This window comes from Equus caballus, chromosome 3, assembly GCF_041296265.1.
Source record: "Equus caballus isolate H_3958 breed thoroughbred chromosome 3, TB-T2T, whole genome shotgun sequence".
NCBI lineage: Eukaryota > Metazoa > Chordata > Mammalia > Perissodactyla > Equidae > Equus > Equus caballus.
Genome location: NC_091686.1, coordinates 88,773,604 through 88,797,853, shown reverse-complemented (window position 1 = coordinate 88,797,853; position 24,250 = coordinate 88,773,604). Strand labels below are relative to the sequence as shown.

The 24,250-nt window shown below is 37.9% G+C and overlaps 1 pseudogene; it reads left to right on the top strand.

Annotated features, from left to right (window-relative positions):
* Window positions 1–247: 247 nt before the first annotated feature.
* LOC100062121 (kinesin-like protein KIF3C) lies at window positions 248–1,522 on the top strand (annotated as a pseudogene).
* The last annotated feature ends 22,728 nt before the right edge of the window (window positions 1,523–24,250 follow it).

Here is a 24,250-nt window from a genome sequence, read left to right as displayed (position 1 = left end):
ATCTAGGAAACAATCCCAGGAATTAGAATTGAATGCCTAAGCAAGTAATATGCACTACCCAAGAGTTTGGGTACCTGGTAACATTTGCCTAGAGTTCCAAAATTGATATAGATTAGTGACTGCTATAAGTCTCTGACTGTTCTTTTTTAAAATGAGAGTGTGTCTTGTGTGTGTATCCTTTCCCGATACAACCATTTTATATAGGGTATGTGTAGTACAGATAATGTGTTTTTTAGTTCATAGGTCTATGGACCAAGAGATCATCCACCTGAAGGTCCAGCTGGAGTAAAAGGGGATGCTGGGGAAGCAGCTCCAGAGGAAGAGCAGCAGCAGAAAGAAGACCATGTCAACCTCAGTGGGGTACCATGAGGGGCCAGTGATTAAGGCCTGAGTGGCCAAAGAGAAGGATGACAACAAGAGCCACTGCCTGCCCCAGCCTATCCTAAGACAGCTTTGGATAAGAACATGGAGAATTACCTTCAGGAGTAGAAGGACTGACTGGAGGAGGAGATGGCTAGCATCCAGGATGACTACAGCCTGGTGAGTGAGAGGGAGAAGTTGCTGGAGGAGGAGAAGATGCTAGAAGACCTGCAGCAGGAGCAGCAGGCCACAGAGCTGCTTGCAGCCAAGTACAAGGCCACAGAGAGCAAGCTACTCATCAGGGCCAGGAACATCATGGATCACACCAACAAGTGACAGAAGATGTATGAATTGAAAAGTCAGGAGACTGCCAAGCAGAAATGCTGTGAGCAGGAAATGCAGCAGGAGATGATGCTCTGAGATGAGGAGACCATGTAGCTCTGGGCCACCAATGCATCCAGGCAGCAGAGGTGGAAGTCAAAACCAAGAAACTCAAGAAGTTCTACACCAAGCTGCAGAAGGTGAAGGTGGAGATCCAGAACCAGCATGATGAGTACATCCACATGCGGCATGACTTGGAGAAGGCACAGAATGAGCAGACCTGGGAATTCAAGCTCAAGTATCAAGAACTTCATCCCTCGTGAGAAGAACAAGATCATGAACTGGATTTCCAAGACTATAAGGAAGAGAAGTGGAAGTTCTAGCCACTTTTGCCAGCTGGAGTCAATAACAGGCAAATGAAGACGCAGCCCACGCCTACAATGGGCTACCTATCAGGCCTATCAGACAGTAAGCTTGGGTTGCCATGGCAATGGAGTCCCACCCCCAGCACAGTGCTGAAAATATAATGTTTTTGGAGTTGAATGTGTCCCCTCCAGCTGTGTTTGAGATGGAATTCTCTCATGACCAAGAACAAGACCCCCATGCATTATACATGGAGAGGCTCATGCGGCTGGACATCTTTCTGGAATAACCTTCCATGTCTAAAGACTGCAAGTCCAGATCCTGGTGCCAGAATCCTCAGTGGCCTCCATCCTCCACCACACATGCCTCACTGGCCTCCAGAGGGCTATACTATGAGTATACTCCTGGGATGAGACAGCCAACCCTGGAACATCTCATCATCTGCTCAGTGTCTGCATGTGTGTGTGCATATGTGTGAGGGGGTGAGAATCTGGCAGACCATGCCTATTCCTGCTCTTCTTAGCCTTCTTTACTTAATTGTTATTTATTCATGGAGCTCAGTGAGTGTGGAGAGACGCCCTTGCCTGAGTTGTCTGGGACTGCCACGGTCTCTGCATAGCCTCCTTTTCTTCTGACCTTAGACCACCCCCAGTCAGATGTCAAGCTCCTCCCCTGTCAATGCTCCCAGAAGGGGAAAGGGCCAATGCCTGTGAAAGAGTACTTTTCCTACCTGGCTCACTCCATAAGCTCCATCTTCTATGCTGATGATGAACATTTCCTAAGCACTTTCGGGGACCAGAAAAATGCTAGATGTCCACTGAGGATGAAAGGTATCCTGACAGTGTTGGGCCTGTGCTCCCAGCAGAGAGAGCCCCACTTTCCACTTTCTGGGCCTTAGACAATCTCTTTCGGCTTCTTGGGCTCCTTTTCAAGGACTTAAATGATCTCATCCTCACAGTCCACGCTCTTCAGCTTTGGAAATAACTCATGGCTTCCCAAACTCTGCTTCCTGCCCACCTTCCCAACCCTTGGATGGAAGTTTCGACCAACCAATCCTGCCTCCTTGGGACCTGCAGGAAATGGAACAGTAATGGAGACGACATGGACAGTCATCAAGGGAAGTCCTTCCTCCTGGTTGCTTTGTTTCTATCCTATCTGAGAAGTAAATTCAGTCAACAAGCGATCAAACCAAGTCTCCATTTTTGAGATGCCTCTCCTTCCTGCTTTGATTATTTTCCCTGCAGCTGCCTGGATCCCAGTTCATAATGTGAGGAATCTATGTCATTCTACTCCATGGGTAAACATAGGTATCCTGTCTGTTGCTTTTCCACCTCATTTAGCACAGGAGATGGAGACCCAGACAGAATGTGCCGACTTTGCCTATTACCCCTGTTTCTGAATCACATTTGTTGGGGACTATTTTGTTGAAAACTGACCCTTTCTTCATCATTGTGAAAATTGGTCCCTAGGGAAGTACTCTGCAACTTCCTATGTGATACCCCATGACATGTCCAGGTATCTCACTTGATAACTACGTTTCTACCCCCTCCCCAAAAAGGGCGGGTAGACAGGAACAGAACTAGAGGGGGCGTCCAAAGGCTGCACTCCCCGGCTTGAGGACACAGTTTCCCACTTGATGCTGATGTGGGAGTGGGTGGTGACTGTGAAGGCAACATCCACGTGGTATTATACCGTATAATATACTAGCGAGAGGTTCCGGTGTGCCTTCTGCAGGGACACAGAGTAGCGGGTGTCTCTGTGTGGGGCACTTACCTCGAACAGGTCAAGGGTTGGGAGGGTGTGGCCTGGGCTTGTCACGTCTGAAGGCAGATGGTGCAATGGTCAGCCCAACCCGAGCTGACCTCTTTGCTTCCAGTGCTCCGAGAGGCCCCAGAGAGAGGCTCCTGGAGGCAGGGAGAGGGAAACAAGGCAGGGCGCCCCGGAGAGGGGCGCCTCTGCGGTCTCCCCAGTGGAACACTCCTTTTGCGGGTCATGGCTTAAGGCATTCCTCTGAGGTGGCCTGTCTTTCAGCTTCCTCTGCCTTCTGAGCCCCCACGGGCGCAAAGGCTGAAGGCTGGAGGATAGGCGGGTGGGCGGCAAGAGGCAGACGCAGGGCCCCCTGCTTAGGAACCTGCTCTGGAAGCACCAATGTCAGGGACCACGTCTGCTGCAAACTGACGGATCAACCGACTGGCAGGTGGGAGACTGAGCTTCGCCTTCATGGATGGCCTGCTTTGTCCCGAGTGTGTTTCCGAACCTAAGAGACAACTCCAGAGTGCAAATCAAGGTACAGAGGAACTCGACAGGGAGGGAGTATCCTCGTTTACATCGCGGACACGTCTATTGTGCAATTCGAGTATGGCGTTTTTTGAAAATTTTTTTTGCAAATTTACTTTGACATCTGAGGTGAAAAAAATGTTTCTTTTGTTGTTCTTGACGTCATAAAATTTTCTCTTCTTTCTTATTGCAGATGGAAAAGACACGGAATCACGAGAAGAGGCGAGAGCATCCGCTCAAGGACGTCGGAAGAGAGGAGGGTCCTCAGGCTGGGGGCCAGGAGGACAGATGGCGGAGGCCACTGAGCTCACGGGAGAGACTTCTGGAGGCTGGGCTCCTGAGGGAACCCGCACCAGCGACCAGGCGGCCCCGCGGAGGGAGCGCTCGCAGGGAGCGGATCGGACTGAGGGCCGGGCTGCGGGCGTCTTCGCGGGCTCCGGCTCCCCCACTGCAGCGTGGAGCGGGGACACTGGCTCGGCGGCGCGAGCTGCCTCCAACGCGCGCTGCGCAGGAAGCCGCCTGGCGGCCGCTCCCGGACAGCACGTACGCGTGTGGCAGTGCCGCGCCGGCTCTCGGAGCGTGGAAACGCCGTGTCCCAGGCCCGCCTGCTGCCGCGGAGGGCCTGTCGCTTGTGTGAGTCCCAGGCACGCCCTGAGGGGCGAGGATTTCCTGTCAACTTCCTCCCGGGCAGCTAGTGGCACTTGTGCTTTCTCCGCAGAAACTCACGGTCGGCGCGACGTCGGCCCGCGGGTCCCTTTGTCTGAGGCAGCTCCTCTCCGCCTTGCTCTGTGCCTTCGCGCCTTCGTCACCTGGGGAGGCAGGCTCTGGGCTGCGGGGTGGCGGCAAGGAGTGCCCTGCTCCAAGCCGGGGAGCCCTGCTGTGCTCAGCCTGGGCAGGCGCCGGGCATTGCTTGTTGAGGTCTGTTAGGGTCCCTGCCATCAAGAAAAGGGAGGCCCTGCCCTTGCCATCGCGGCAAACAAAACCCAGATCAAAATGAACAAACAACCCACCATCTGGGAGAAAATATTTGCAAATCATGTATCTTATAAGGGGTTAATCTCCGTGATATATAAAGACCTAACCCGACTGAACTAGAAAAAAATAAACGACCTAATCAAAAAATGGGCAGAGGATATGAACAGACGTTTTTCCAAAGATATAGAGATGGTCAATAGGCACATGAAACAATGCTCAACGTCAGTAATCATGAGGGAGATGCAAATCAGAACTACGCTATCACCTTACACCCATTAGAATGGCTAAAACCATCAAGACAAAAAATATCAAATCTTGGAGAGGCTGTGGAGAAAAGGGAGCCCTCATCCACTGCTGGTGGGAATGCAAACTGGTGCAGCTGCTTTGGAAAACAGTATAGAGATTTCTCAAAAAATTAAAAATAGAATTACCATAAGATCCAGCTATCCCATTGCTGGGTGTTTATCTGAAGAACTTGAAATCAATAACACAAAGAAACTTATGCACCCCTGTGTTCAATGCAGCATGATTTCCAATAGCCAAGACTGGAAGCAACCCAACAGCCCAGAAACTGATGATTGGATAAAGATGTGGTATATATATACAATGGAATACTACTCAGCCACAAAAAAGACATAATCGTCCCATTCACAGCCACATGGATGGACCTTGAGGTCAACATGTTAAGTGAAATAAGCCAGACAGAGAAAGACAAATACCTTATGATTTCACTCCTATGTGGGATATAAATGAACTTACGGACAAAGAGAGCAATTTAGTGGTTATTGAGGGAAATGGGGAGAGGTGGGCACAAGGGGTGCAGGGGCACATTTATATGGTGTTTGACAAATGTTAATGTACAACTGAAATTTCACAATGTTATAAACTTTTACACCACAATAAAAAATTAAAAAAAAAAAAAAAGACATGGGCGTCTTTGGCAGTATCCTGCAGGTCTGGGGAGTCTGGGTGCACAACTCACATGCTCTCCCTTTCCCCAGTGTGAGGAATCATGGGCCAGGATGGTCTCTTTTGGCGCTAATCCGTGCTGCCATAGGGGAAGGGTTACAAGAGTAAAGTCAAACTCCTCCTCTTACCCTCTCCAGTCCGTCCAAACTTGTATTTTTTTTTTCCCTCCAGCAGTGTGTTGGAACTACTCTACTGGAGTCCTGGACTTTCACAAAGGCTCTCTCGGCTGTTGGTGATTGTCAAATTTCACGTTCTCCAGGGATTCCCAGACCACGTTGACAGGGCCTGAAACCAGTTCATGGGTCACTGCAGGGTTGACAGCCAGGACCAAGGTCAGTATGCCTATTACTTGAAGCACGGGTGGTCAGCAATTTATGATAGTCGATGTCCTCTGGGTCCCTATGACAGTGAAGTTCTAAATTTCCCTATTTGATTTGTCATTGATTGAATTCTATTTATCTGAATCATAGGTGTATGATACACTCATAACCACTGAAACTGATCTTTCATGGAGCTTTAAAAACAAAAAAAAAATTGAAGTTCTAATAATGCTATTTTTCTGTGCAATGGTACTATTAGTAATTACCTATAAATATAATTAGATTATCTACAATCAAAAAGTTCATTTAATATTGCTTTTGTGTTTCCTATCTGGATAACCTCATTGGTCCATACAGACTTGAGTAAAAGTGGTAAATATTTTTATAGGCTCCCATTGTCATTGATTTAATATATCCATTAACATTCATATAGTATTTGTTACTTTTAATGAATTATGCTGATAGAATTTCTTGTTAGGTGTTATTCAGTGTGTTGAGGATGATATTTCTTATTTTACTTTCTTGGAAAATAGAAAAACTAGATAATGTTGATACCATAACGTATATTTCCCAATGTGTTTTTTCTGACCAAACAATTAATGAACTGTTGAAGTTTATTCACTGCATGCATCATTACAAAGTTGGCATATGATACTTAATTCATGAGTGAGAGCAAGATTTATTACCTACAATACAATGATATGCACTTTGGCTTTCAAAGCAGTCTTCACAAAAGACTCAGAAAATCCTAAGGCTCCTGTACTAATCTTATATGGAATGCAAATATCCCATTTGAAATGTTGTGCTGCTTCAGGACAAAATATTTTTTATCTAATGTTGAAACAGGACTTCAACAGAAAGGCTAGAGTGAAGGTTCTTAAACACACAACAATAAATTTCACGGAGTTTGCATGTGCTTTAAATATCTGTATATACCATTAGGACATGACCTTAAATTGTTAAAATGTGTCAGTCCATTTCATTTCTGCATTTCAGCACATGATACACAATATATGTTACACATAATCACATATATGTGATTTTAATTACTTTGCCTCTAATTAATATGCTCTGATCATTATTTTTTCTATTGTAAATTATGTTATGTTGAGTTATATCATATATACATATATTTATATGACATTATAGACATATTTATAATCCATTTAAATATTATTACATTCTGTTACCAAGAAAATTTGTTTTTCCGTTAATACACATAGCAGTTAGGATATTTGCCGTTGGAAGACAGCACTAAATCTCAAACTACTGTAAATAAAATCAGTTAATTTCTCTCTATATCATGACAGAAATTGCTACCAAAACTTTTAGACTTACAGTGCTCTTTTAGCTGACAATTAAAGAATAATAAAAACTAACCTCTTCCCTCAGTATCCATCTTAATTGCCCCAAATAAATCTGCTTCTGCCTAATTCATATGTCTGCCTCTGAGCTAGTTGTTATGGATACTCTGGCCAGTCTGGGTTTCAGGTTTAGGCATGAGAGGTAAGTCCCATATCAAGTGAGCAAGTGACTCTTTCTGAAAGGAAAAAAAAAAAAAGGTTTCTATTATAAGACCAAGAACAGCAGCCAGCACCACCACAAGAAGAGGTGATACCAGATCTACACACCAGGGCAAGCACATCCCTGACCCACATGAGCATCCATAGTACTACTGTACACCAAAAGTGGGAACATGCTCTGGGATAACCGTAGGAAGAGGAAGTGGCAGTCCTTAGCCAGCTCATGATTGCTTTTTATGGTAGGGGAGCTCACTATGCTGCTGTGACCCCAAGGAGTGGCCCAGGCTCAGTCCCTGTGAGGGAGCCCTGCCCACCAAGCACGGTGGCTAGAGTGATGACAAGATGAGATGGTGGCAGATGTAGTCATTGGGGTGAGTGCATTCCCAGCCCTCAGGAGCACCCATAGAACGTCTGTGCTCAGAAAGTGAAAACTCGCTTTGGGGAGACCAAAGGAAGAGGCAGCAGCAGCCCTTAGTCTGCTGATAATCATTTTCCTGGTTTTGGGAGAGCCCATGCTGCTGCTATGGCCCCAAGGAGTGATCCAGGCTCCATCCCTGCGAGGAAACCCACTCACCAAATAGAGTCTATACACACACTCAAATGTTCTCCAGGCTGGTGCAAGCTCCCATAGCACCCCCGTAATTTCCAGCAGACAGGGTTAGATCAGAAACTCAGCTCCTGCTTCACCCTAATTGGTAGCAGGTGGAATTTGCAACCTAATACTACCACAAATGAACTGACAAAATATTAGTTCATGAAACACCATGAGAAACTAGAGGAACAATTCAGACCAGAAGGAAAATGACAGTTCTCCAGAAAACAACTCTGAAGTCACAGAAATGTGCAATCTAAATTACAGAGAATTCAAAGTAGCTGTCATAAAGAAACTTAAGAGTTACACGAAAAATCAGAAAGATTGTTCAATGAGCTCAGGAATAAAATTAATGAGAAGAAGGAAGACTTCACCAAAGAGATTGAAACCACAAAATATCTCAGCAGAAATTCTTGATATGAAGGACACAATTAACGAAATAAAAAATAATTTAAAATCCTTAAAAATTAGAGCTGATGTTATGGGGGATAGAATTAGTGATTTACAGAATAGAGATATAGAAACTCTACAAGTGGAGGAGGAGAGAAAACTAAGATTAAAAAAATGAAGAAATTCTTTGAGAAATATCTGACTCAATTAGGAAAAGAAACATGAGGAATACCAGTATTACAGATGGAGAAGAGGAGGAGGAAACAGTGGAGAGCTTGTTCAAAGAAATAATGGCTGAGAACTTAACAAACCTGGGGAAAGAACCAGATTTACAAATAGAGGAAGTTAATATAACACCTAATTACATCAATCCTAAATGATCTTCTCCAAGGCATATAATAGTAAAACCAGCAAAAGTCAATGGCAAAGAAAAAACATTAAGGGCAGCAAGGCAGAAGAAAATACCCTACAAAGGAACCCCTATCAGGCTTTCAGTGGACTTCTTGGCAGAAACCTTACAGGCTAGGAGGGAATGGAATGATATATTCAAAACACTGAAAGACAAAATCTTTTAGCCAAGAATACTCTAGCCAGCAAAACTATCTTTCAGATATGATGGATAAACAAATGCTTTCCCAGATAAACAAAAGCTGAAGGAGTTCATCACTACTAGACCTCCCCTATAAGAAATTATTAAAAATTTCCTTGTACTGGAAACAAAAAAGGCAAAGGTCTACACAGCTTTGAGCAAGGAGATAAATATACAGACAAAATCAGAAAACTCTAGCTCTCTATCAGAACAGGAAAACAAATACTCAATCATAACTCAAAAGATAAAGGGGAGGAAAGCATCAAAAGTAACTATAAACACTTCAACCTAGTCACAAACTCACAACATTAAAAAGAGAATACTTTGTGACAACAATAACTCAGAAGGGAAAGAGGATGGGGATGGAACCTGCTTAGGTGAATGGAGATAAGACTCTATAAGAGAATGGACTATCTCATCTATGAGATCTTTTAGACAAACCTAACAGTAACCACTAAATAAAAAATCAGAGCAGAGCCACAATTCATAAAAAAAAAAGAAAAACTTAGAAAACTTCTACAGAAAACAACAAAAATGAAATGACAGTCAGAAATACAAAGGAAGAGAAGCAATGGAAACATAGAACAACTGGAAAATGAGATTAAACGTCAGTATTAAGTCCTCATATATCAATAATCACTCTAAATGTAAATGGATTGAATCCTCCAATCAAAAGACATAAAGTAGCCAGATGGATTAAAAAACAAGACCCAACAATAAGCTGCCTCCAAGAAACACATCTCAGCTCTATTGACAACATAGGTTCAGAGTGAAGGTATGGAAGAGGAAGCTCCAAGCAAATGACAAACAAAAGAAAGCAAGTGTTACCGTACTTATATCAGACAAAGCAGACTTCAATATAAAAAAAAATGAGAGACAAAGAGGGGCAGTATATAATGAAAAAAAGGACATTCCACCAAGAGGACATAATGCTTATGAATATATATGCATCTAACACAGTAGCACCAAAGTATACATGGCAACTATTAAAGACCTAAAGGGAGAAATTAACAGCAAAATAATAATAGTAGGGGATCGCAACACCCCACTTACATCAATGGACAGATCATCCAGAAAGAAAGTCAACAAGGAAATAGTGGATTTAAACAAAACACTTGATCAGATGGTCTTTCATATATATAGAGAGAGAATTCAATCCAAAAACAGCAAAATACACATGTTTCTCAAGTGCACAGGGAACATTCTCAAAGATAGACCATGTGTTGGGGAAAAAAGGCAAGCCTCAATAAATTTAAGAAGATTGAAATCATATCAAGCATCTTTTCCTACCACAATGCTATGAAACTAGAAATCAACTATAAGAAAAAAACTGGGAAAGTGACATATATGTGGAGACTAAATAACATGCTACTGAACAACCACTGGATCAATGAAGAAATCAAAGGAGAAATTTAAAAACATCTGGAGACAAATGGAAATGAAAATACAACAAACCAACTTTTATGGGATGCAGAAAAAGTGATTCTAAGAGGGAAATTCATAGTAATACAGGCCCACCTCAACAAACAAGAAAAATCTCAAATAAGTAGTCTTAAACTGCAATTAACAGAACTAGAAAAAGAAGAATGAACAAAGCCCAGAGTCAGCAAAAGAAGGTAAATAATACAAATTAGAATAGAAATAAATGAAATAGAGACTAAAAAACAGCAGAAAGGATCAATGAAACTAAGAGCTTATCTTTTGAGAATATAAACAAAATTGACAAACCCTTAGCCAGACTCAAAAGAATAAAAGAGACATGGCTCAGATAAATAAAGTTAGAAATGAAAGAGAAATTACAATGAATATTGCAGAAATACAAGAGATTATAAGAGAAGGCTATGAAAAACTATATGCTCACAGATTGGGTAACCCAGAAGAAATGGATAAATTCTTAGACTCATACAACCTCTCAAAACTGACTCAAGAGGAAATAGAATATCTGGTTAGACCAATCACAGGTAAAGATATTGAAACAGTTATGAAAAACCTCCCAAAAAGCAAAAGCCCGGGACCAGTTTGCTTCCCTGGGGAATTCTGCCAAACATTCAAAGAAGATTTAATACCTATCTTCCTGAGACTATTCCAAAAAATTGAAGAATACAGAAAACTTCCTAACTCATTCTATGAGACCAACATTACCCTGATACCAAGCCAGACAAGGACAACAAAAAGAAGGAAAACTACAGGCCAATATCGCTGATGAACATAGATGCAAACATCCTCAGCAAAATGCTGGCAAACTGAATACAGCAATACATCAAAAGGATCATACGCCATGATCAAGTGGGATTTATTCCAGGGACTCAGGGATGGTTCAATATCCACAAATCAATCAATTTGATATAACACATTCATGAAATGAGGAATAAAGATCACACAATCTTCTCAATAGATGCAGGGAAGCATTTGACAATACCCAACATCCACTTTATGATAGAAACACTCAATAAAATTGGTATAGAAGGAACATACCTCAACATAATAAAGGCTATATAAGACAAACCCATAGCCAACATCATACTCAATGGTGAAAAACTAAAAGCCATCCCCCTGAGAACAGGAACAAGACAAGCCTGCCCACGCTCACCACTCCTATTCAACATAGTACTGGAGGTTTTGGCCAGAGCATTTAGGCAAGAAAAAGAAATAAATAGAATGCAAATTGGAAAAGAAGAAGTGAAACTCTTGCTGTTTTCAAATGACATGATTCTATATATAGAAAACCCCAATGAATCCATCAGAAAACTATTAGAAATAATCAACAACTACAGCAAAGGTAAAGAGTATGAAATCAACTTATGAAAATCAGTTGCTTTTTTTTTTTTTTTAAAGATTTTATTTTTTCCTTTTTCTCCCCAAAGCCCCCCGGTACATAGTTGTGTATTCTTCATTGTGGGTTCCTCTAGTTGTGGCATGTGGGACGCTGCCTCAGCGTGGTCTGACGAGCAGTGCCATGTCCGCGCCCAGGATTCGAACCGACGAAACACTGGGCCGCCTGCAGCGGAGCGCACGAACTTAACCACTCGGCCATGGGGCCAGCCCCAAATCAGTTGCATTTCTATACACAAACACCAAAAACTATAAGACATTATTGAAAGAAATTGAAGAAGATGTAAAGAAAAGGAATAATATTCCATACTCGTGGGTTGGAAGCATATACATAGATAAAATGTCCATAGTCCCTAGAGCAATCTACAGATTCAAAGCAATCCCAATCAGAATCCCAACATTCTTCAAGGAAATAGAATGAAGAATCCTAAAATTCACGTGTAACAACAAAAGACCCCAAATAGCTAAAGCGATCCTGAGAAAAAAGAACAAAGCTGGAGGCATCACAATACCAGACTTCAAAATATAATACAAAGCTATAGTAAACAAAACAACATGGTACTGGCACAAAAACTGACACACAGATCAATGGAACAGAATCGAGAGCCCAGAAATAAACCCACATATCTATGGACAGTTAGTCTTTGACAAAGGAGTCAAGAATATACAACAGAGAAAGGAAAGTCTCTTCAGTACATGGTGTTGGGAAAACTGGACAGCCACATGCAAAAGAAGGAAAGTAGACCATTATCTTCCACCATACACAAAAATTAACTCTAAATGGATTAAAGACTTTAAGGTAAGCCATGAAGCCGTAAAACTCCTAAAGGAAAATATAGGCAGTACACTACTTGACCTCAGTCTCAGCAGCATCTTTTCAAATACTATGTCTACTTGGGCAAGGGAAACAAAAGAAAAAATTAACAAATGGGACTTCATCAGACTAAAAATCTTCTGCAAGGCAAAAGAAACCATGAACAATATGAATAGACAACCCAGCAACTGGGAGAAAATATTTGCAAATCATGTATCTGACAAGGGGTTAATCTCTATGATATATAAAGAACTCATACAATTGGACAATAAAAAAAAACTATCTGATCAAAAAATGGGCAGAGGATATGAACAGACATTTTTCCAAAGAGGATATACATATGGCCAACAGACACATGAAAAGATGTTCAAAATCACTAATTATTAGGGAAATGCAAATCAAAACTACAATGAGATATCACCATACACTGGTCAGAATGACTACAATTACCAAGACAAAAAAATAACAAAAGTTGGAGAGGATGTGGAGAAAAGGAACCCTCACAAACTGCTGGTGGGAATGCAAACTGTTGCAGCCACTGTGGAAAACAGTATGGAGATTTCTCAAAATATTCAAAATAGAGATATGATATGATCCAGCTATCCCACTACTGGGTATTTAGCCAAAGAACTTGAAATCAACAATCCGAAGAGATTTATGCACCCCTATGTTCATTGCAGCATTCTTCACAATAGCCAAGACATGGAAGCAGCCCAAGTGCCCTTCTATGGATGAATGGATAAAGAAGATGTGGTATGTATAAACAATGGAATACTACTCAGCCATAAAAAAGACAAAATCATCCCATTTGCAACAACATGGATGGTCCTTGAGGGTATGATGTTAAGCGAAATAAGCCAGACAGAGAAAGTCAAATACTGTATGATTTCACTCATATGTGGAAGATAAACAAATACATGGATAAAGAGAACAGATTAGTGGTTACCAGAGGGGAAGGGGAACAGGGACAGGAGAAAGGGGTAAAAGGTCACTCACTACAGTGATGGACAAAAATTAGACTACTGACAGCATGATGAAGTCTAGACAAAAATTGATAAATAATAATGTATACTTGTAATTACACACTGTTATAAACCATTATGATCTCAACAAAATAATTGGGGGAAAAACCCACACAGAATGACTTGGTTTCTTGTCATTTATCTTTAGAAATGCTCGTATTTTGAATTATGTAAAATAGCTGATATGATTGGTTAATATGATATTTAGTTTAAAGAATTATTTTAGAATACTTTTTTCAGTTTATGTTGTTAATAATGTTAAACTATCTTTTGTTAAAATTTGGAAGTTTAATAATAAGTCACTGCATGCTATAAAGGAAAATTATTAATTTTGTCATCCTAATTGTTTTTCCAAGTAAGAGTTTCCTAGGATTGTAAAGGATTATATATAGTAAATTTATTTATACATCCCTTAAAATTTTATGAAATAACATTTGCTTTAGGTCACTTGCATTTCACAATTTCTTATACTATTCAACGAAAAGGCAGGACTGCTTGGCAGAATGGCTGGTTTTAGGACCAGGCAGGAAATATACAACAGTGGCCTGGAGATTCTTGCATTTCCAGAAAGTAAGGAAGCATTCTGAAAACAAACAAAAATAAACTCACAATGATGGCCTATGTCAAAGGAACACAAGAATCAACTGAAAGGGTCCCAAAGCCCAAAGCTGAACATTCTGAGCAACAAAATAAACTAGTGTTAGGTTATAACACAAAGTATATGATAATGTACATAAGTTTATCTTAATACAAGTAATCGATTAAAGAAATAAAGAGAAGAGAAGAGACAAATGTTCCATGCGGTAGAATTCCAAATAATTTATATGGATACTTTGCCCTCAATGACTTGGAACATAACTACTCACACCTTAAATGTGGGCTCCATAGTGACATTTCCAAAAGATCAAACTATAGAAAGATGGAGGTAAAAGCAACTATATAGTGGAGAAATCTAACAAAGACTACCTTAGCCTGGTGATTAGGGTTAACATCAACAGTGATGTCATGTTGATAGTAGGTACACTTGATATGCAGTGATGAAAATTGCACTTATGCTGTTTTCCTTCCAAAAACATATGACCCAGTCTAATCATTAAAAGAAAATATGACAAATTCCAACTGAGGAACATTCTACAAAATACCTGACCAGCATGCCTCAAAACTGTCGAGGTCATCAAAAACGAGGAAAGTCTATGAAACTGTCACAAAGAAGACATGAGGTGTAAATGTAATGTGAAATCCTAGAACAGGAAAAGTCCACTAGGTGAAAACTAAGGAATCCTCCATAAAGTATGGACTTTAATTAATAGTGTTGTATCAATACTGATTCATTAATTGCAATAAATGTACTGTATTAATGTAAGACGTAATAGGGTGAACTAGGTGTGTGGTATGTGGGAACACTCTGTACTATCTTTGCCATTTTTCTGTTAATCTAAATAGTTTATTTAAGAAATGAAATAAAAAGGAACATATTATTTGGCAACCAAGAGATAGAGAGAAGAAAGAAAGAAAGAAAGAAGGGAGGGAGGGAGGAAGGAGAGGAGAGAGGGAGGGAGGAAGGAAGGAAGAAAGAATGAAAGAGAGACAGACAGAGACAAAGAAAGAAAGAGAGAGAGAGAGAAAGAGAGAAAGAAAGAGGAACACGTAGTAATATTTTCATATTTCTTCCGTATGTAATTCATTCATTCATTCATTCACTCACCCAGCGAGCATTTACTGAATATTTACCATGAACCTGACATTGGGGCAAGCAACATGGATACAGAAATAAATGGGTCGATCTGCTTAATTCAGCTATTTCAGGAATAGGGGAAAATGCCTACCTCTCCAATCACAACTCTTTCTTCATTCTTCATCCACACTGGTCTTCTCTGAGTCACTTTAAGATAACAAAGTTTTTCCTGCTTTAGGACTCTTTTTTTTTTTTTTTTTTTTTTGCCTGAAACTGTTTTGCTCCACTTCGCATGATGGATTATTCTTCAGATTTCAAGTTAAATGTGACTTTCACAAAGAAATGACTTCTTCCTATCTACAGATGCCCACTGTTACTGTCTATCACTGAACAATGTTCTTTCCCTTCATGGCATTTGTCATATTACATATTTTTTATAGCTATCTTGAGACCTGTCATACTTAAGCTTCGTATGTGTGGTGAATCATGTCCATTTTGTTGATGACACTTTTTGGCAAATATTCAATAAAAGTCAGATTAATTCACACATGAATTAGTGACTCCAATAAACAGACTAGTCCAACTGTTTACTATGCTGTCATTTTTCATAAAACTAAAAGGAGTGATCACATTGGACAGTATAATAAACATAATAAGCTCCTGATTGTAAGTTCTCTCAGTTTTGAGTCCTTATCAGTTATTGCATTATGTGTATTTAGATATGTTCAAAGTCCTGTATTATGATTTATAAAATGTACACTCTACCTAAGAATAGATTTATAACAAAAAATTACCTTGAATTACAGAAGGAAAAATAGTACCATCTATTGAACACTTTCTCTAGGTTGTACACTTTATAACAGATTATCTTATTTGAAAGCTTTCTACAGAAGTGCAAGGTAAGAACAGTTTTCTAACCTCACAAATGAGGATGCTTAGAGGTATTAAACAAGGTGCGCCACATAGCAGCTAGTAATTGGCAGAGGTAAGGCTTGGACTCAGGCATGTCTCACTCCAAACTCCATGCGCTGTACAACACATCCCTACTCTCTCTTACTCAGAAATCCTACTAATTGCAACTATGCATAAACTTTCTGGTCAACACTATGCCTTGAAAAATTCCCTCTGCTACAAAAATATAGGCATGATGGATTAAAGAGAGCGAGAGAAAGACATTCATATGATGTCCTTTCATAGGAATAACTTACGTCTTTTTTCTTCTTTCTTGTCTCTGAGTTAAAATTACCTTGAAGACCAGAAATAGAAGAGGAAAACAAACCAAAGAACGGGAGCTGCAGTTGCAGGCTGTCTGAGCTCCATGCTGCAGAGCGGGCGGAACACGCAGGCTCAGCTGGAGGTTAGGCTCCTACATTAGTGTTCTTTACAGTCTTCCCATGCGAGTGAAGGGAAGGATAGTGCTGGGCCTCTACTCCTAAAAAGAGAATTTCAAAAATGGCTAGCTCCTACTTGATGAAAGCTATACTTTTTGTAAGTTGTGAATTACAGAAATAAAATTAAAATATAATATACTCAAACCTAATGAGTTTCCATAAGTAGATTAGCCGCTATCCCAATATGCCCAGAAGATATAGGATGAAACTGTGGAATTATGATATACAATGTGGCTGACGCAGATGGAGAGAGAAAAAGAAAGGAAGTGAGAAACACCTCTACTCAAAAAGAGCTTGAAAACTAAAAGTTAAAGAATAAAGAAATTAAGAACTGGGAAGTATAACTAAAAAGTCAGTAATGTAATTAGGATTTTACTCCAGAAGGAATTTGTTTTCTACAAAACCTCTGAAATATTTAAAGTAAAAATGTTGAGGAGATTTACAGTGCCCCTATTGGAAATTTTTATTAATAAAAACATCTTCAAACCAAAAGCACTCTGAAACACAGCATAATAAATAGAATTCAATCCAGATGTAGACGCATCCAGTGAATTTGAAACACATTCTGGCTAGAGAGAGTATGCAGTACTTTCCACAGAAGAAAGATGTAAAATAAAGTTGTGGTGACAGCAAATTTCTCAGCAACAACACAAGAAGACATTGGGATGCCAAGAGAAAATAACTGCCACTCTAGAGATTTATATCCTTCCACCACTCAAGAGAAAGAGGAAAACATTTTTAGGAATGCAGAATACAAGAGTTACCATTTAAGACTACCACTAATAGAAAATATACTTAATAAGAAAAAAAGTGCACTCAGAGGTAAGGTTTGGGAATACAAAACACATTGAACAGTACTAGCATTAATATAAAATATGGTAGTGAATGTGATTAACTCTTGACTGGAGGAAAACAATGACAATTTTTTGAAAAATAGGGATAAAATTAAATTTCAAAAATAATAAATAGGGGCTGTATTTAGTAGGTAAAGCACTCTAGGCTTTCATTTTGCTTAGAGGATGCACAGATATGATGAATAACTTAATTTGGTTATACAATTGCATAAAGATATATGATCCTAAAAATTTAAAGATGACCAATAAACAAACAAATTTATTAATTGCAATTCAACAAAGGAATAGAAACCAGAAATAGAAATATTTACCAAAGAAGACAGAAAAGGGTAAGATGATTTAAAAAAGTTGATACATAGAAAATATGAAATAGGTTTCTAAGAATACCTTCAAATAGTTAAATAATCATAATAAATGGAAAATGATCATTTAAATTTGAATTTTTAATGTAATCTAGATGCATGTTGCTTAAAAGAGAGATATTTGAAGTAAAAAACTTTTCAATAAAGTATTGGCTAAAAAAGTCAATAATACAAAAATAGTATGAACACAAGCAAAAATAACTGGGCAGGGTAACATCTTTTAATAAACAGAAAAGGATTACAAAATTATTAATAGATGTAAAATGAACAGTACTTTCTAATTTTAAAATTCTATCAATATGTAATCATGAGTAAATATACCCAAAATACATGGAAATGAAATATTTTGAACAACACAGAAATACACAGAGAAGTTAAAATTTCCCTGATCATACTGAGTCATTTTAATACATCCTTTTCAGGAACTGAAAAGTCCAGAACTCAACTAACAATTACATGGAAGTTTTGATAGAAAAATCACCTGTGTTGGTCTAAAGAATGTGTAATATCTTATAACATATTTACAAAATTTGTTTGCACACTAGATCTTAAAGGTGTCTCCACAATTGAGAAGAATGAGGATCTAATAAATATTCTCTGCTCACAGTATGATTAAACTAGAAATTAATATTGAAGAGGTTTCCGAGAAATCATCTTTGATTAGACTCTTCAAAATGACGGGCTACATAATACATAGGTTAAAAGAAAAATACCACAGGAAAAAACAAGAAGATAATACATATAAAAATTTGTAGGACATAGATGGAAAGATACTCTGAAAAAAAATGTGTATTTATAAACTCTTATAAAAATATAATTTAAAAACCGTTTTTTAAGTGAGCTAATAATTTCAGTTCAAGGGTAAAAAAAAAATAAAGGACTGCTGTTATCAAAGGAATAACAGAGTTGGAAGTAAAAAAAACAACAGGTAATTGAGAAAATAAAAAATGTAAAACAGAAATAGCAAAATCTCAAGTAGGATTAATAAATAGGATAAAATGCAAAGTAAGACACAAAATATGTATAAAAATAATTATATTTAAATTACTATATTTGAAAATGTAGAGAAATTAATACTATCATAGAAAAATAAAGTATTCTATAACTTGAAAAAATATATCAGACAAATCTGGACTAATCAATATATATTAAAACCACTGAAATAATAAAAAATTTCCCCTAGATAGTTAGATATAGACAGGCAGAGCAAATAGAGTGAAATATAATCATTTTTTCAGTTCAGATAAAAGTGGCTATTTTATCATTCTATATTTTACAGTGTATTTAAATTTTTCATAATAAATTTTTAGGGAAATTTAATCTACTTTTCTCACTGTAAACTATATTTGGATAGAAATAAAGAAAACGATGTGAATAGCAAACATTGTAACCAATGAAGATATTCACCATTTTCCCGTAATCTGAGTAATTCAAAGTCTTCAAGTAACACATTAGAAAGCTTGTTAACATTTTATTATTGCATTGACTATTTTGGATTGACGTTTTTGGTTAAATTAATTTAGTAATTTGATGGTTGAATCTCTGCTTTACTTAATAGGATGCAAAAAACAGTAACAATGTTCCCAAAATAATCTATAAAACCCCAGAAATGATCATTTCGATTGGTTGAAATATTTTGTGGTTTAGTGAACTAGTAATAGGGCTGTTTATCTCACCTGACCTCCTAAAACTCTGTTGCAAATTGGTGGTGCCTGTCATTGCCAATCATTGATGTGCAGCTTGAAAGCAATAACTTAAATGTTGGCTCTTTAATTCAGGGGAAAAGAAATAAAGACTGCTGTTACTCTGAGTTCAGCAAAACAGACTGTAACTAGCACCTGGAAGGGAAACATAAGTTTGAATATTTTACACATATTTCTTTCTCCAAAACATTGACTGTTTAGAATTTTAAATATTGATTTTTTATTTCACCCTATTTTTTTTCTTTTAACATAGAAGTCATTTTTTCCCAGTTGCAAAAACTGACCATGGTAAAATAAAAATTCGTAAAACATAAGAAAAAATAAGGTGAAAATTCCCCATGTTTTTACCCCTGAGAGTTGTGTTCTGGCAACCTTATTATTTCCTACAGGAATTGAACTACCATATAGAATTCTGAAGCCTATGTTTTGGGATATTCAAGGTAATAAATTCATATGCAATCTGATTAACCTTATTAAAAATCTGTTAGCGACCCTTAAATCCAGTTTGTTTGGCTTAAAATAAGGCCATTTACTGAGAACACTTTCCACCTATTTTCAGGATCTTATACCCGACTACAAAATCCTATCGCTCACAGTTTGTATAGAATTAGAACAATCAATATTTTAAAGTTTTGGAATAAACTTTAAAGTTTTGGAGTAAATTATTCATAAAGCTGCCTAAGTCTAGTGTGTAGAGAGAAGGATATATTAAATAAAGTTTCATGGTAGGCATCCCATGCATAAAGTAGAGGAAGATGGGCATGGATGTTAGCTCAGGGCCAGTCTTCCTCAGCAAAAAGAGGAGGATTGGCAGTAGTTAGCTCAGGGCCAGTCTTCCTCAAAAAAGAAAAAAACAATTAGTCGAGTGCATTCAAAAGGATATATCTATATAAAGGAACTCAAGGGGCCAGCCTGGTGGCACAGGAGTTAAGTTTGCACATTCCAGTTTGGTGGCCTGGGGTTTGCTGGTTTGGATCCCAGGTGCAGACATGGCACTGCTTGTCAAGCCATGCTGTGGCAGGCACCCCACATATAAAATAGAGGAAGATGGGCACGGATGTTAGCTCAGGGCCATTCTTCCCCAGCAAAAAGAGTAGGATTAGCAGCATATGTTAGCTCACGGCTAATCTTCCTCAGAAGAAAACAGGAACTCAAACAGAGAAAGAGTACGGATACTTCAAATGCTAGTATAAGATTTGAATAGAAATATGAAAGTATGTATCATAAAATAATGCATCTCCTTTGTTGCCATCCCTAAATCACTTTTATAAAACAAAATGTTTTCTTTTAAAATTAAAAATTGCAAAAAAAAAACCTGTGCAGATCCCCTCTCTGCTCATTATACAAAAGCACAGAAATTAATTCTTGAATTAGAGCCAAGAAGATTGTACCATTAGAAAATTGAACTCTCTCCAAAACTAAATTTGTGCCAAAGGAAAAAATTGCATACATACACATGTTTAGAATATATAGGAAGTGTATTAGAGTAACACTAGCTATACACTAAATCAATCAAAATATTTAACATCAGCACAAAAAGTTTAATCCTCCATCTTGATCAGTTTAAGGATGGTGTTCTCCATCAGAAGGTGCTTCAACCTATACAAGGTGATTCAAGCACACAGGAACCTTCTGTCACATCTGCCGTTATCTTGAGTCTTTACATCATCAGACTGAATGAAAGGAAAGAGACATCAAAGAGACATATATTCTTTCCTAAAAACCTTAGCCAAGCTGTGGTACACAACACTTTCTTGTATTCCAATGGTGAGTCTAGTCACATGACTTGCCCAACTCTATAGAATGCTGAGAAATGTATTCTAGCCTTGTGCTAAGGAAAGGACAACCATCTTCAAGAGCAGAGATGATACTATGCCTGAAGACCACCATAAGTTAAAGGAGTACAAATCAAATTTATGGAGCATGGTCAAAGCTGTATTTAGGAAAATTTTATACCATTAAGTGAAAGGAAAAACGAACACTAGTTTTCTGGGCTTGCTCCCAGTACTGCTTCTCCCAGTTTCTTTCAATAAAGTCTATGACTTTTTCTCTGTGAAAAATACATATGTAACAACTTAAAGCATAATTTTGAATAAGATGGCTAACCGTATATTTGTCAAGTCAGTGTAGTCTCCTTATTTTTATTTGAAATACTATAGAGACATAATTGGACATGAAATATGAACAGGTGACATAAGTCTCCATGGTCTAACTCAAAGGAATATATACTACCATCACCAGGTAGTGGGAAAACTAAAGGCGAATAGTGGCCCAGTGATGTGTGTGTGTGTGTGTGTGTGTGTGTGTGTGTGTGTGTAGGGGTATGTATGCCTTCCCCAGGGAAGAGACAGATTCAGAGACAGACAGTATTCAACCCCAGAGAAGAGACAGATTCAGAGACAGACAGTATTCAAGAAGCCACAGCTTCTTCTCATATTTTAATACTGCTCTTGCCTATCAGGTGTTAATAGACCAGTTAATTTCTTCTGTGCCTCAGTCCTGATAAACTAAACAATTGTTCTCAAACTGGAGCATACCTCGGAATCACAACACAGACTGCTAGACTATGCCTTACAACTTAAAAATAATGAAGAATAGAAATTGTAGTAGGCAGAATCCTAAGACATTTTGCAACAGATCACAGTACATGTAAGTATGTAATACACATGATTAATGAAAGTTAGGATTCCTAGAAGGAAATGATAGATTATTAAACGTATACTGTTGAGGAAATTTACAACTCTGGAAAGCATGATGTTAGTTGTTTCACCATATCTCGTACAACTCTAGCCATTTCACCATCATATATAGTAATATGTGATTAACTTACATTTATTTTATTCAAATAGAAATATTTGAGATATTTTAATCTTACCATATACTATTGCACATTATGTGACTGTTCCATATTATTTCTTTAGATTCACGCATTAAGAAGGAATAAAAATACTTAACTTTTAAATAACTTGAATTTTTCAAGCACTTGTACAAATACTAAATCATTTTCTCTACAGAAAAGGAAAAGAAAATAGTGATATATGTTAATAAATATTTTATTATTGCTTCTTTGAAATTTTTGGAAATATACAAGCTTTATTGCATGATATATGAGTTTGCTCAGAGGCCAATTTCATTTCTGTTTATTGTTATATACTATTTTCTAGCATATATTATATGAAACTAAATATTTATTTATTGAATAAAGATTTCCACATTTCACAGTAACTATTTTATAGAAACATTAAGTAAAGGAAAAAATGCAATTCCTTTCATGAAGCATTTCTGACTCAATTGGAAGTTTTATTCAGGATAGTAATTATCCTGCATTTTATAATTCTGGAATAGTAAAATATTACAAAAGGGAAGATCTAATTTCAATTATACCAAACTACCAACGCTGCTTTTTTAAGGTATAATTTTTTGTTACATCTCCATTAACTGCCTGTCTCTACTCCCAGTATGTATCAAATGTTTGTACACATCTGTTACTTCTTGGGAACTTTATTTTTCAGCAATCTATATTGCATCATGCTGAAATACACTGAGATTTGTGGTTTGCCATGTATTTTACAGAATTTCTTGATTGATGTTCAATTTTCAGCTGAGTTCTTAAGACAAGCAAGGGAAAAAAGCCTTCACACTAAGCTAAAGAGGAAGTTAATATTTTCCATTTGACGATAGGATGTTGATAGGGAGAAAATTAGTATCTATTGTCTGAAGCACAACCCAGGAGAAAACAGCCTCTCTTTCTGTTCACTTTGCCTGATTTTTCCACAGTGGTAGCCACACAGAAGAGGAAACAAAATGGCCTAGCATCGGTTCACTAGAGCAGATATATATATAATTACTTTACTACTTTCAAATCAACATATTATCTATGATTTCAAGCAAAGTTCAGTGACCATTTGTTGATGTTGGATAGAAACTCCCACGTGGATGCATTTGAATTACATACTGACATATTCTCTGCTTAATTCCTATTCTTAAAAAGGAAGTCACAAAGTAATAATGAGGAAAATATTGATATTCTACTGCTTCTTGAAATCATACTGCTTTGCTGTATTTTGCTATCTAATATTTAGAGGTGAAGCCTACTGGCTCGATGTAATCAGTAAAACTTTGTAAGATGGGCAAAAGAAAGACATTAGGCAGCATAATTATTAAATTTCCTCTGATTACCTCAAGTATTCCCAGTATGCAATGCTGATATGTCTAGAGTATCTAGTAATTAACTTGATTGCTTACTGCAAAATAAGTGGAGTATTGAGTTGTCTATAAAAGATGAGAATTGATATTTTGGTTTCCCCAAATGACCTACATGAAATGCTTGGTGAGGATAATGAAAAAGACAATTCTTGATTTTGGTTGGAAAGAAAGAATAAATAATACACACACTGACATCACATATTACAATGTCCTACATAATGCCACCAAATTCATTTAAAATTAAACTAATTTGATTTATGGAGTTAGCAGCGTGCGATAATAAATGAGGGGCACTGATTCTTGAAGCTATGATTTGATTCAAGTCTACCTTATCTGTGCTTAATACTTTGCTACTTACAATGCACTTAACTGACGCTGTCATTTGATTATCAGAACATGAAACCATGAATAGGGAAGATTTTGTTATAGTCCTAAATAATAGGAGAGGAAAGTGTGGACATTACATCTCCTGGTCAATGCCATACACCTTGTGAGCAACGGAACAATTGCAGGACTCCAACTCCTATGCTTTTTTGACCTAAGCAAATCTACTAATTTGTTATATCCAATTTAGTCAATTTTCTTTGTTTTACACACAAAGGAGTATCTAATATCTATACTTTTAACAAGAATCAGAGGCTAAAAGTTCATGTGCATAGTATACAATCATAATTAAAAACTCGAGTTTAGGACTAGATAGCCAGGGTTCAAA